Source organism: Parasteatoda tepidariorum, chromosome 2, assembly GCF_982258835.1.
Source record: "Parasteatoda tepidariorum strain Cologne lab strain chromosome 2, Ptep-v5.0, whole genome shotgun sequence".
In the NCBI taxonomy this organism is placed as follows: domain Eukaryota; kingdom Metazoa; phylum Arthropoda; class Arachnida; order Araneae; family Theridiidae; genus Parasteatoda; species Parasteatoda tepidariorum.
Window position 1 is genome coordinate 26,397,539 of NC_141756.1, and position 11,541 is coordinate 26,409,079.

The following is an 11,541-nucleotide window of genomic DNA, read 5'->3' on the forward strand; positions in this document are numbered from 1 at the left end:
TGAAATAGTTATACCTTGTTACCATAGTCACCCCCACAGGTCCAGACGAATAGGGGAGTTCTTACTTTAGACAAATTGTACTTACTTACACATCATTTAGAATTTTAAAAAGGTACAGAGTGATTTGTTTTGTAGTCAAGATTTGTGGTCCCCTCCTGGTGCGCTATTAGCTTTCATAAGAAAAAATTTCAAAAACGTAACAAATCAGTATACAGTGTGTCTTTCTCTTAAGTAAGAATAATTATTGCTTAATCCAGAGAATAACTCTGAGAATGATTGCAAGTTCAGCGAGAAAAGGATGGATTTGAATTAATAGAGGAGGGGGGACAATGAATCTGGGAAACGATATATTAAAAAAAATTCCAAACTAAAATAGCTCATTAATTTGGAAATTCTCAAGACGAGGTTAGAAAAAAAAAATTTAAAATAAATAATCTGACTATGCGTTTGAGAGGAATACGCAATTATTCATGAAAGTCTTAATAGAAACTGAAAGGGAAAATCTAATTTTGATAAATTGACGAATTAAACGGGTATAAAAATAGTCTTCAATTATAGATTTTTTCGGAAGGGATCAAATAATATTTTAGTACCTATATATTATACTATTCACTAATATTGATTTATTTTTATATAACCTTAAATGACATTTATATTTTATGATACTAACACAGATACTATTAATCAAAATTGTTTATTGATCATAAAACTAAGTTTATTTAATCAAAACACTATAATTTGCACTAAATACCATTAAAAATAAAATTTCGCAGAAATTTAGGATAGAATATTGCACTATCCTTTTAATCGAATAACCCGCTCAATTGCATAGATTTGGCTGGAACTGATGATATTCCTTTAAGCGGGGTTGACTGGTTAAGCCTTAGCCGTTGTTTCCTCAAAAATCTTAAAGATAACATCATTGATACTTTATAGCTCTATTTAATAACAATAAAAAAGAGTTATTGCTTGTACTTTATTTAGTTCTTTTTTCTCGCTACGTCATAATTTCAATCAACAACAGTTCCGCAATTTACTGATTGTTGACACGTTCTCAGCAGATCACCGAAGTCGAGCATAACTGGCCGCTGTCAGCGTGCGGGTGAAAAACTATCTGGATCAATCTGTGAAGGGACCGAGGGTGTGAGGTATTGGTTCTCGTTAAAATGTTATACGTAAGTACTTGACTTCACGCGCATGTCGTCGGTCTATCGAAGCGAAGGGAGCCTCACCTCGGCAGAGTTCAAAATTGTGATGGCATGTCTTCAGATGATTGTCAGGAATGTTTACCAGACCGTTACCAATAGCCCATTGAGCAGCTTTAGTGCGACGCAAACAACAATGAAAAAAAAAAATTTACGTGGTAGCACTATGTCACCAAATTATCTCTAAAGTTATCTGAAATCACGTATTTAATTTGTCACGTCTGTCAAAATGTGTTTCGGTATAAGTAAATAATTTAAAAACAGCGGTAATTAAAGTTAAAAAAAAAATTCTTTTGCAATGAAAGGCAAAATTAATGGGAAAGTGGTACTAATTTGCTTAGGAAAAACGTAGAAAATTACTTCAGTTTTATTAACCGCTGTCCCTCTTTTCTTTTTCTTTGGCCTTTTAATTCCTAGTAAGAATATATATATTTTTTTGGTATTCTCTCTTTAAAAATAAAAAGTCAAACAGCTGATAAAAAATATTTGTTAGATTACGGAATTATATATTTTACTGAAATATAAAATTCAAAATAATTAGTTTGGAAAAATCTTTTTTTGATTCATATTCAAAAATGTATTATAGATTTTGTAAATTAAAGAAGTTTCAATTATAAATAACTGTTTCGCTAAGATTTAAATAACTGCATATTAGTTAAATTGTTTGGAAGTGAACCGCGTTTGAAATATTTGACTTTTTATGCAGGAAAAGACATGGTGTTTCACGTTATATTTCATCTCACCAAATATTATTAAACTTCTAAATTTATTTCTCACCTATCCTGACATGAATAAATACAAAGAAATAATGAAAAAAAATATATTTAATGAAAATTCTGAGTCAAAGTGTTAATGCTGACGCTCAGTTCATTTAAGTAATGTAATAGATGCATATTGAAATACTAAAAAGTAAGCCATTATGTTACAAAAAGCAACATTTATGGAGTTCAGGTACTTATTCGTATAGATTAATCGTAAACAAGCGCCATACTATTATTGTCGCCAATGATGCTTAATTAATATGGGTAATTCCTATTATATAAATTAAAAAAATTACTTATTTACAAAAATTCCAAGTTAATGGATAATTTCGATATTATGCCTAGTAATGTTGAATACAGTTAATCTCAATTTTAATGGGCTGAACAACAAAAAACAGGTTTTGTTATGTTTTTGCTTATTAATTTTGTCAGTATATACCGTTCAGTTTTGTCCACGATTTCATTGGGTTGTTCAGTACCGAGTTATTGTTTTTTTGATTTTATTAATCCTGTTCGAAGAGTGGATATTCAGCTAGTTGAAAATAAAAAAAAGTTGAATTACAGTTCGTTAAAAATAAGTTAACTAACGCTTTTCGTTTCCCGAAACTCTTGTTTTTTTCTCAGGTCAAGAGCTAGCCCTTGTACAATACTTATCAATATTTTAGTCAAATAACTTCTAAACGTACTATTGGACGTATTTTCAAAATTTTAATTAAATATAGTAGCATTAAATTCTTACTTGAGATTCATTTAAACTGAAATAGTTGCAATGTTATAGTAGTAACACCTTGGATACATATGTACTATAAAATAGTATCTTTCTCTTGATATACATCTTCAAGAAAGAATAAATAAATGAGATAAATTTTCTTTTGAATATATTTATTTTTAGTGGTAAGAGTACAGCATATGTAAAAAGTATAAAAAAGGAAGAAAAAAAAATTTATTCAAGTTGGATCTGAGAATTTGAAGCACGTATATTTGTTTTTGTTCTTACACAATAGACAGAGTATGGTAGCTAGTTTGACTCTATGAAGGTGCTTGCAGATGCAATCATATAAGGTCTATGACCACTATCAGTGGCATCATCCTGAGAAAAAGAGCAGCTAAGTCTTTCTTTATAACTATGCATAGCTGCCAACCTTAGGAATCAAAAATGAGGAACACTATATGCGACAAAATTATACGCACTAATTACGAGAGTAAGATAAAAATTTAATTATTAAATCATAACATTAATAGACATATATTTAAATATGTAAATTAGTAAAACAAAACTATAAACGCTATCTTTTGTGGGAAACTTATAATATTAATGTTTTATAATTAGGAATACCGGTATAATATATTAAAAACAAACATTACCTATTAATATATAATTATTTATCTCCAAATTATAAAACACTGGTAAATAATAATCTACATCATAAACAAATATTTCTGATGCAAGTGTTTAAATACTACAAAAAAAAATTTCCAAAAATAATAATTTTGTGAAATAATCAGCAACAGACAGCTATTGGAATAATATTTTCCAATAAAAAGCTACTAAAAATTACTTTAGCACAATAATCACAGGATGCATGCTTGTGGCGATCCGAAAAAAGGATTGGTTTAAAATCAAAAATTTTATGAAAATTCAGAATTTTTATAAAAATATCAGATTGGATTTAAAAATTAGGAACAAATCCGAAAAATTCTGAACAGTTGGCAGCTATGCTATTGTTTGCTTAGTCAGCTGTAAAATAAAAGCATTTTTCTAGATAAAAAAATAGAAATCATGTTACTTTAAAATTCTACAGTGGATCAGAATCCAATCAAAGACTTCAGTTATATTAATAACTGACAACCGTGCCGGAAAATAAAGAGCTTAATTATTTTTATGAATTTAAAAAATATACAATTATATTTAATACATATAGCAAAACCAATGACTGAAATGTTATCTTGTTACGGTACAGAGATATTCTTCAAACTAAATGAGACTCTGCATAAACCATTGTAGAAAATCAAGTCCTGGTAAATATATCTCACAGAAAAGCTTTAAGCAGACAATGCTGTGAGACCATTCCCCGGGACAAACATGAATCATCAGCAGAATCCAGGCAAAAGCTAGAAGAGAACAAGTTGCTTCAAATTAATATTGTAATCAAGATACCTTGTTAAGATTTCAACCAATGGTTAAGTATATAGATAAAAGCACAACTCTTCAAATTGTGAATCTAATAAAGGATTGCATACATTAGTTTGAATCAATTTGAATTACAGAGTGAAAGAACATTTAGCACAGAAGTATAAGTTTTAAGTTATAAGCACAGATTAACAGAAATTTTTTTATTATTATTAAATCTGGCATATCCATCTTTTTCCACACATATGGCATACTTGCGACACTTTCAGAGTGGTCTCACAACTCTTTTGGGTGGAAGCATCACTCAAACTCATACTCGGGGATTTGACACATCTGTCACTTTAAAATCAAGACATAAAAAAGGAGTGTAAATTATTGCAACATTAGCTTTGTTGCTCGATTTTTTCTTTTTGCAGATCCCCAATTTAGTCAGGTTACTTACATCTGAAAGAGAGGGAAAGTGTCTGATTAATATTATTTAATATTTCTATTGCAGCATCAATCAGGGTTTACATATAAAGACTAATGGCTTTAAGAACAAGACAATCACAGGACATTACATCACAGCATTTAATAGTTAGTCACAGCACAGATTTTATTATATTTTCTTTACACAACATAATGACCCCACAGCCAATTGTTCAGTTGGTGTGTGCACTGTTGAGTCACCGTTTACCCTAGAGACAGCCACGTAGGCTTCTTAAAGGCACAAGTCCATGATGGATCATGGAATGTGCATGTTGTGTTATCCCCACGCTGACTTTTAATGATGAGTCAGTACATGTTGATGTGTTTGTCCATTGTTCAGGTTTGATTGCACTGTTCCCAGTTTTTTAGTATCTAATCATCTAAAATCTGTCGACATCACCAGTTCCTTAATGAATATTATTTTCTAAACCTTTTACAAGAATAAAAAATAAAATCATAAATTAATTTTCTAAACTTATTAGTATCTAAATCAAACATTAAATTAGTTTTTATTTAGAATGCAATAAATGCCACTGATAAAAACAAAAGTAATAAATATTTTTGAAATAATCAAAGTAAAAGAATATATATTATTAATAAAAGAGGAATATACTAACTGGTAGGGCACTGTCTTTTCCTTAACCACGGTGTGATTAAAGACAAATACTGATAAACATTAAAAGATCATTTAATTCATTCTGACTTTAATTATTTTATTAATACTGTAATAATTTATAAACAGTGCTGTACTAACAGTAAACAATCCGTACTATAACAATACAGTTGGGGAAAAAAAACTCACAACGATTAAGGTATAATGCCACTGTTAAAAATATACAATTCTCCGAATAATCAAAACATTATAGTAATAAAAGAGAAAGATACTAACTGAGACACTCATATTAGCTTCTGCTGAGTCTAGATCTCATTTACGCTAACAAAGAATAGAATTAGATCAATCTCCGTGCAATCTAAAATTTTTTATAATCTCTTTTAGTGTTGAACATATACCCATTGCTATTTAGAAATAGCATTTGGCATTATTCATTAGCGTTATTAGCATTATTCATTTAGTATATTTTACCAAAGGCATTTAAAGTGGAAGAGTATTTATAATTCAGGTACAATGCTCTAAACAATCTTCCCTCTGTCCTTTAAGGGTAGAACCAGAATCATTGAGAGAGAGAACTAGTCATAAAATATTCTATTGCATCTAAAAAAATTTCTGCATTGTGTAAAGTAGCACAGATAAGAATATTAGAAAAAAAACACTCTCTACAGAATATTTTTCTTTACAGCATCATAGTACTAAATCTGTTCAAGTACTGTCAGGGATCTGCCCAGACATTCTGTAAAAGGTCCGTATTTGTAAAATTGGGAAAAAATTACTTGTAATTTGTGAATATAAAATAAACGTTAAGTCACATTCTTTCAACCAGGGTCCTGCTTTTGTGAATTTGTGCAAATAGGGTCTGTTATTGCAAAAAAAAAAAAAAAAAAAAAAAAACTTTTTCAAGGAGTTTTTAAATTGTAAAGACTTACAAGATTATGCCCAACACTGAACACTGTAAAATTATAATTAAAAAAATTAAAATTTAAAAAATAAACAGCAATTGCTGCTACTAAATTAGAGATGCAACATACAAATATTTGGTATTTTGCCTATACTGCTGAACGCAGAATATTCATTTCGGACGAATAAAGGAAGAAGTGTCTGCCGAAGACAAAATTTATTTAGATTACACCTGTCATTTCCCCCCCCCCCCCCCGGGAAGGGTTTATTCGATTAACAAAACAATAATGAAGATAAACGAATTTGTGAAGGGTCTGAGTAAAGGATAAATTATTTTGTGAAATGTCCGTTTTTATGAAAAGATATTTTGCGAATAGTTCGTTAACGGACCCAAATCTCTTCTAAACAGATATCTGACTGTGACTACTCTTTCTTATTTGTATGGGATGAGTTCTGGTTATCTGGCTAAATGTCAAGACAAGATTACAATATTTTTATATTATTAGTATATAAAGTTGTGTATAAATACACTTCTTTTTTTAGCAACTTTGCTATGCATTCTTCAAAGATGTTTGCCAGTTGAATATGGCCCTGGCAGTTTAAATGTATGTGATCTTAACCAATACATTCATCCACAGATAAAGCTGATTCACAGAACACTAGCCCAAGTAAAATTCACAAAGTTTTAATTACTTCATTGAATCGCTTTATAGTGACGTTTTCAAGATTAACAAAATGTTGATGCATACGTTGATCTTTCAGCAAGAGAATTTTCTAAACTCTTCGTTCGAGAAAAACAACTCAGAAATATTTCTGTATTGTGATCTGCTGTGCCAACTACAATCGCCAAGGTGCTAAACAGATTTTAAACTTGCAAATTTAATAACAAAAAAAACACACATGTAGATAGTTGTCCGGGGGTGGTTACGAGTTATACCTTCTGAGTTCCCTTCTCTTTTTATTAGTTCCTGGCGGCTGGCTACCCAGAATTATTCTTCCACAGATAACCAAACAAAATCTCCCCAATAACCCCACAAATTTTATTAACCACACAAGCCAGATTTTTAAAGTTGGGCATTGTACCCAATTGCACATCATTAGTTCCTTTATTTTTAAGAAAAGCAAAATAAATTATTATTTTATAGCACAACCATAAGTAATATTAATAAAAAAATAAATAAGTATCTGAATTAGAATAGTTACACAAGATACTAACAATGTCAACAAATGGTTTAGATACATAGTCATTAAATATGTAAATAAATTACATTTCAACTTACCAACATGAATTAAGACAAAAACACAATCGTCCCTTCACAACTGCACACTTAATTTGTCCACACCGATTCTAGGGTGTGCAAACATCGATATCCCATTTTCATTCAGCATTTAAGTAATTAGCTAATTACTTCTCCAGGGAATCACCTAGTAAAAAAGTATTTTATGAAGAGAAAGAAGAAATATGAAAAGTTTGCTTTACATTGTCCACGTAAACTGTCAAAAATCTTAGGGTAATGAAAAAAATACAATTATAGATATAGTTTGAGAAGTTAAATAATTGAAAAAATTCAATTTCATATTAATATCCAATAAAGATAACTTGCTAAACTGAATTATCTTCTAATTTATTATAGTATTTGTATTATGTATTTTAAATAAAACAAATTATTGAGTACAAATTGTTTTGCACATAAATGTGATACACCTATAGAACAGGGTTGGGTTTTTGACGTCAAAAAGTGGTTTTTGACATGACAAGGGTATAATACTGGTTTAAACCGTCAAAAACCCGTCAAAAATGTCAAAAACTAAAGTTTGCCAAAAAAATATATAAACTTCAAAACTACCAACAGTTACCATGCATTATATTGAAATTTAATTATACTATAGGTAATCAGCAGGTTTTAAAATATTTTTTAATTAAAATGAAGGTAAAATAACAGATTTAAAATCTCAGAAATTTATATTCAAATACATGTGCGAAAAATTTTGCACAAAATTTTTTTAAATATTTATATTTTGAAAATAAAATTTTTTTTCTTTGATACTTAAGAAAATTAAAAGTTTATTACTATGCATTTTTGACATATAAGGAACATATAACTAATATTTATAAGGAACTTACAAGTTATGGTTGTATAAATACAAACTTGATACAAGTGTATGAAAAAAAATTTTTATGTTATACCGAATATCTTTATTATCCAGTATGTTAATTTGAATTTAAAAGTAGTTATATTTGTGAATAATGATAAATATAATTCATATTGTTTATTATATTTATTTATAATTATTACACTTATCATTTTAAGACAATTTTTACCTCTTAATTTTTTCCCCCCCACTTGTATTAAGAATACAAATAATGCATATCTTGAAAGCAAGAAGTAATTATTCAACAGCTGAATATTTAGATATTCAACAAAACTATGTATATAGTATTCAGCAAAATGAAATTCACAAGTATTTGGATAAACTAAATTTTCAGCATAGTAAATGAATAGGCTGAATATACTGTAAATCGACACTAACTACTCTGTGTATTTAACAGAAAGCACTTAAATTTGTATTGTCTTATGTTAAAAAGATTATTAAGAAGATTTAAAGGAATATTACAAAGATTTTTCTTTAAAAGATGTCTAATGTGCAAAACTGCTAATGTTTATCTTTAAAAATGTCTAATTTTTAGTATAATCTATACTATACACTAAATTTGGTTATAAATAAATTTCTTAATAATATCACTGCAGATTTTCAATAACACATGAAAATGAATACATAATATTGAATACAAAAGATAATGAATACAAAAGATGTGAGCTTTCAAAAGTACAAGATTTTGGTTACTATTCAAAATATAAGTGTTTCTTCAAAATTTAAAATTTATTTTTTCTAGAACATATTTAGAAACACTATCCTTTATAAAAAATATATAAATTTTATATATTAATTTAATTTTACATATGAATATAGGTTTTTGACATTTTCGACATTTTTGACAGTGAGGTTTTTGACGTGACGGTTTAAACCATGGTTTAAACTGTCAAAAACTGTCACATGTCAAAAACCTGCCAACCCTGCTATAGAATAAAAATTTTTTTTGAAAGTATGCATGCTCATAATTTATTCAATAGTTAAGACAACCTAAAAGAATAATAATGAATGCAGTAACTGTGAATGAAAATGATAAATATTATCTAAATTTGTTCCATTTCTCTCAGATTTTTTTTTTAAAATTAGTTTACAATAAAATTGAAACAAATTATTTTAGACATGATCAAAACCCTCTTTACTATTTTTAAGAAAATTCAATATTAATCTTTCTATATAAAATAAATTTTAATTAGCAATATATTTCATAGAAAAAAAAGATACCTCTGTATTATGTCACTAAAATAAATATAAATCAAGTAATTTAACTAAATGAAATTTCATTACTAAACTGCTTCACACAATTTTGGCAGATCAAACAAAGGATTTCTAAGGAAACAGAGAAAAACTTTGATAAATGAATTTTTATAACGATTTTCTTAAAATACATACATTTTACAAACTATTTACTTTAAAATCTAACGCGTGGTATTCACAGATATTTAATAAAATTCATTAATCTTTTTAAAAATTTCATGTAATTTTTTTATATACTGCTATGAAACGTACACTAATATTATAAATCTTTAATTAATAAGAATTACCTGTAATTAAAACTTTCATGATGATAAAATATGAAATCCCGCGCAGCCAAATACAGAAAATGGCTTCCTCTAACAATAGCTTTTGTTTAAACAACGCCAATTGCTTTGGCGAAAAAGTTTGGTCACACAATCAATATAGGGTTATAAGAAGATTGATGGATAAAAGCTAGCGTCAAGCTCACTCCGCCCAGTTACCAATTCCTAAATTGACCAAATATCGTTAAAAATAAGTTTCGAATAAAAGAGCTTTAGCTTTTAGGCACTGTTTACACTGCATACAATTTACGCACCTCTGATCTCCTCGAGAGATTGTTGTTGTTGTTGTTAATTTACGTCGCACTAGAGCTGCACAATGGGCTATTGGCGACGGTCTGGGAAACATCCCGGAGGATGATCCGAAGACATGCCATCACAATTTTGATCCTCTGCGGAGTGGATGGCACCCCCGCTTCGGTAGCCCGACGACCTGCGCGCGAAGTCGAGCACTTTATGGTAGCACAGTTTAACGAGGACCAATACCGCACACCCTCGGTCCCTACGCAGACTGATCCAAGTGGTCACCCACCCGCACACTGACCGTAGCCAGTGATGCTTGACTTCGGTGATCTGATGGGAACCGTGTCTTAACGATCAGTCCACTGCGGGACGGTGGAGGCAAGAAGACCACTTGTAAAGTCAGCAGAGGAGATAAGACTTTTCAAGGAAGATTTATGATATATTTTATAACCGTCCTTAGACAACTGACTCAATTTTTTTGGGTTTACAACTACTAATGTTCAACTGCGTAGCCTCGAAATTTTAACATCCAATCCAAGGAACTCCTGGATCAAGTATTGGGAGAAATTAGCCTTCATGGAGGACTTTTTCATGGAATTAACACAAATTAGCATTACATGTAGAAAACCTCCCACGATTAGTCTGACACCACTGAGAATATTTTATGTCATCATTGTGGTCAGTGCAAGCCGGATGTGGTATTCGAACCCAGTCCACTTCATTGGGAGACAAACACTCTATCCCCTGAGCCATCAGAAATCAGATTTATGATATAGAAGGTAACCTTATCTTTCATTTTTTTTTTTTTTTTTTTTGTATTTTAAAGTGGCATCCTATATAGGGATGACGGGCAACGTGATTGGAGTCAGATTACGTTCTCATTCTAGATCTACGAGGTGATCGATAGTGCATGAATTACAAGCAGTAAAAATAGCTCTTAGTCAATGCGTCAAGTATTGCTAGGTTTCTTCAAGTTGATGTCATATCTAGATAAATCACAACAATTGCACTGGCTTAAATGCCGGGTCCCGCAGTGAACTGTTTGTTAACACGGCTCCCATCAGATCACCGAAGTCAAGCATCACTGGCTGCGGTTAGAGTGCGGGTGGGTGACCATTGGAATCAGTCTGCGTAGGGACCAAGGGCGTGCTGTATTGGTTCTCGTTAAGGTGCTCGACTTCGCATGCAGATCGTCAGGCTACCAAAGCGGGGGCGCCACCCCCTCTGCAGAGGATCGAAATTGTGATAGCATGTCTTCGGATCATCCTCAGTGATGGTTCCCAGACCGTCGCCAATAGCCCATTGTGCAGCCAGGGGCGGATTAAACGCACGCGGGGCCATAGGGCGCGGGCTTTGTTTTTATTATTTATTTTTTACTTTTTTTTTAAACTGAAAGCAAGTTACCGCAAATAGGATGAAATCTAAAACTATCAACGATAATTTTTATCAGCTCCCATCAAACCATCTGAAATTATCAAAGTTTTTTTCTGTT

At 30.5% G+C, this 11,541-nt stretch overlaps 1 long non-coding RNA gene across 1 annotated transcript; it reads right to left on the minus strand.

Moving 5' to 3' along the window:
- Nucleotides 1-2,831: 2,831 nt before the first annotated feature.
- On the minus strand, nucleotides 2,832-9,913 carry LOC147814865 (uncharacterized). Its single transcript, XR_015431312.1, has 3 exons — nucleotides 9,774-9,913; nucleotides 7,359-7,503; nucleotides 2,832-4,541 (listed from the first exon to the last, which is right to left on the minus strand). It is a non-coding gene; the product is annotated as an uncharacterized LOC147814865 (long non-coding RNA).
- Between the last annotated feature and the right edge of the window lie 1,628 nt (nucleotides 9,914-11,541).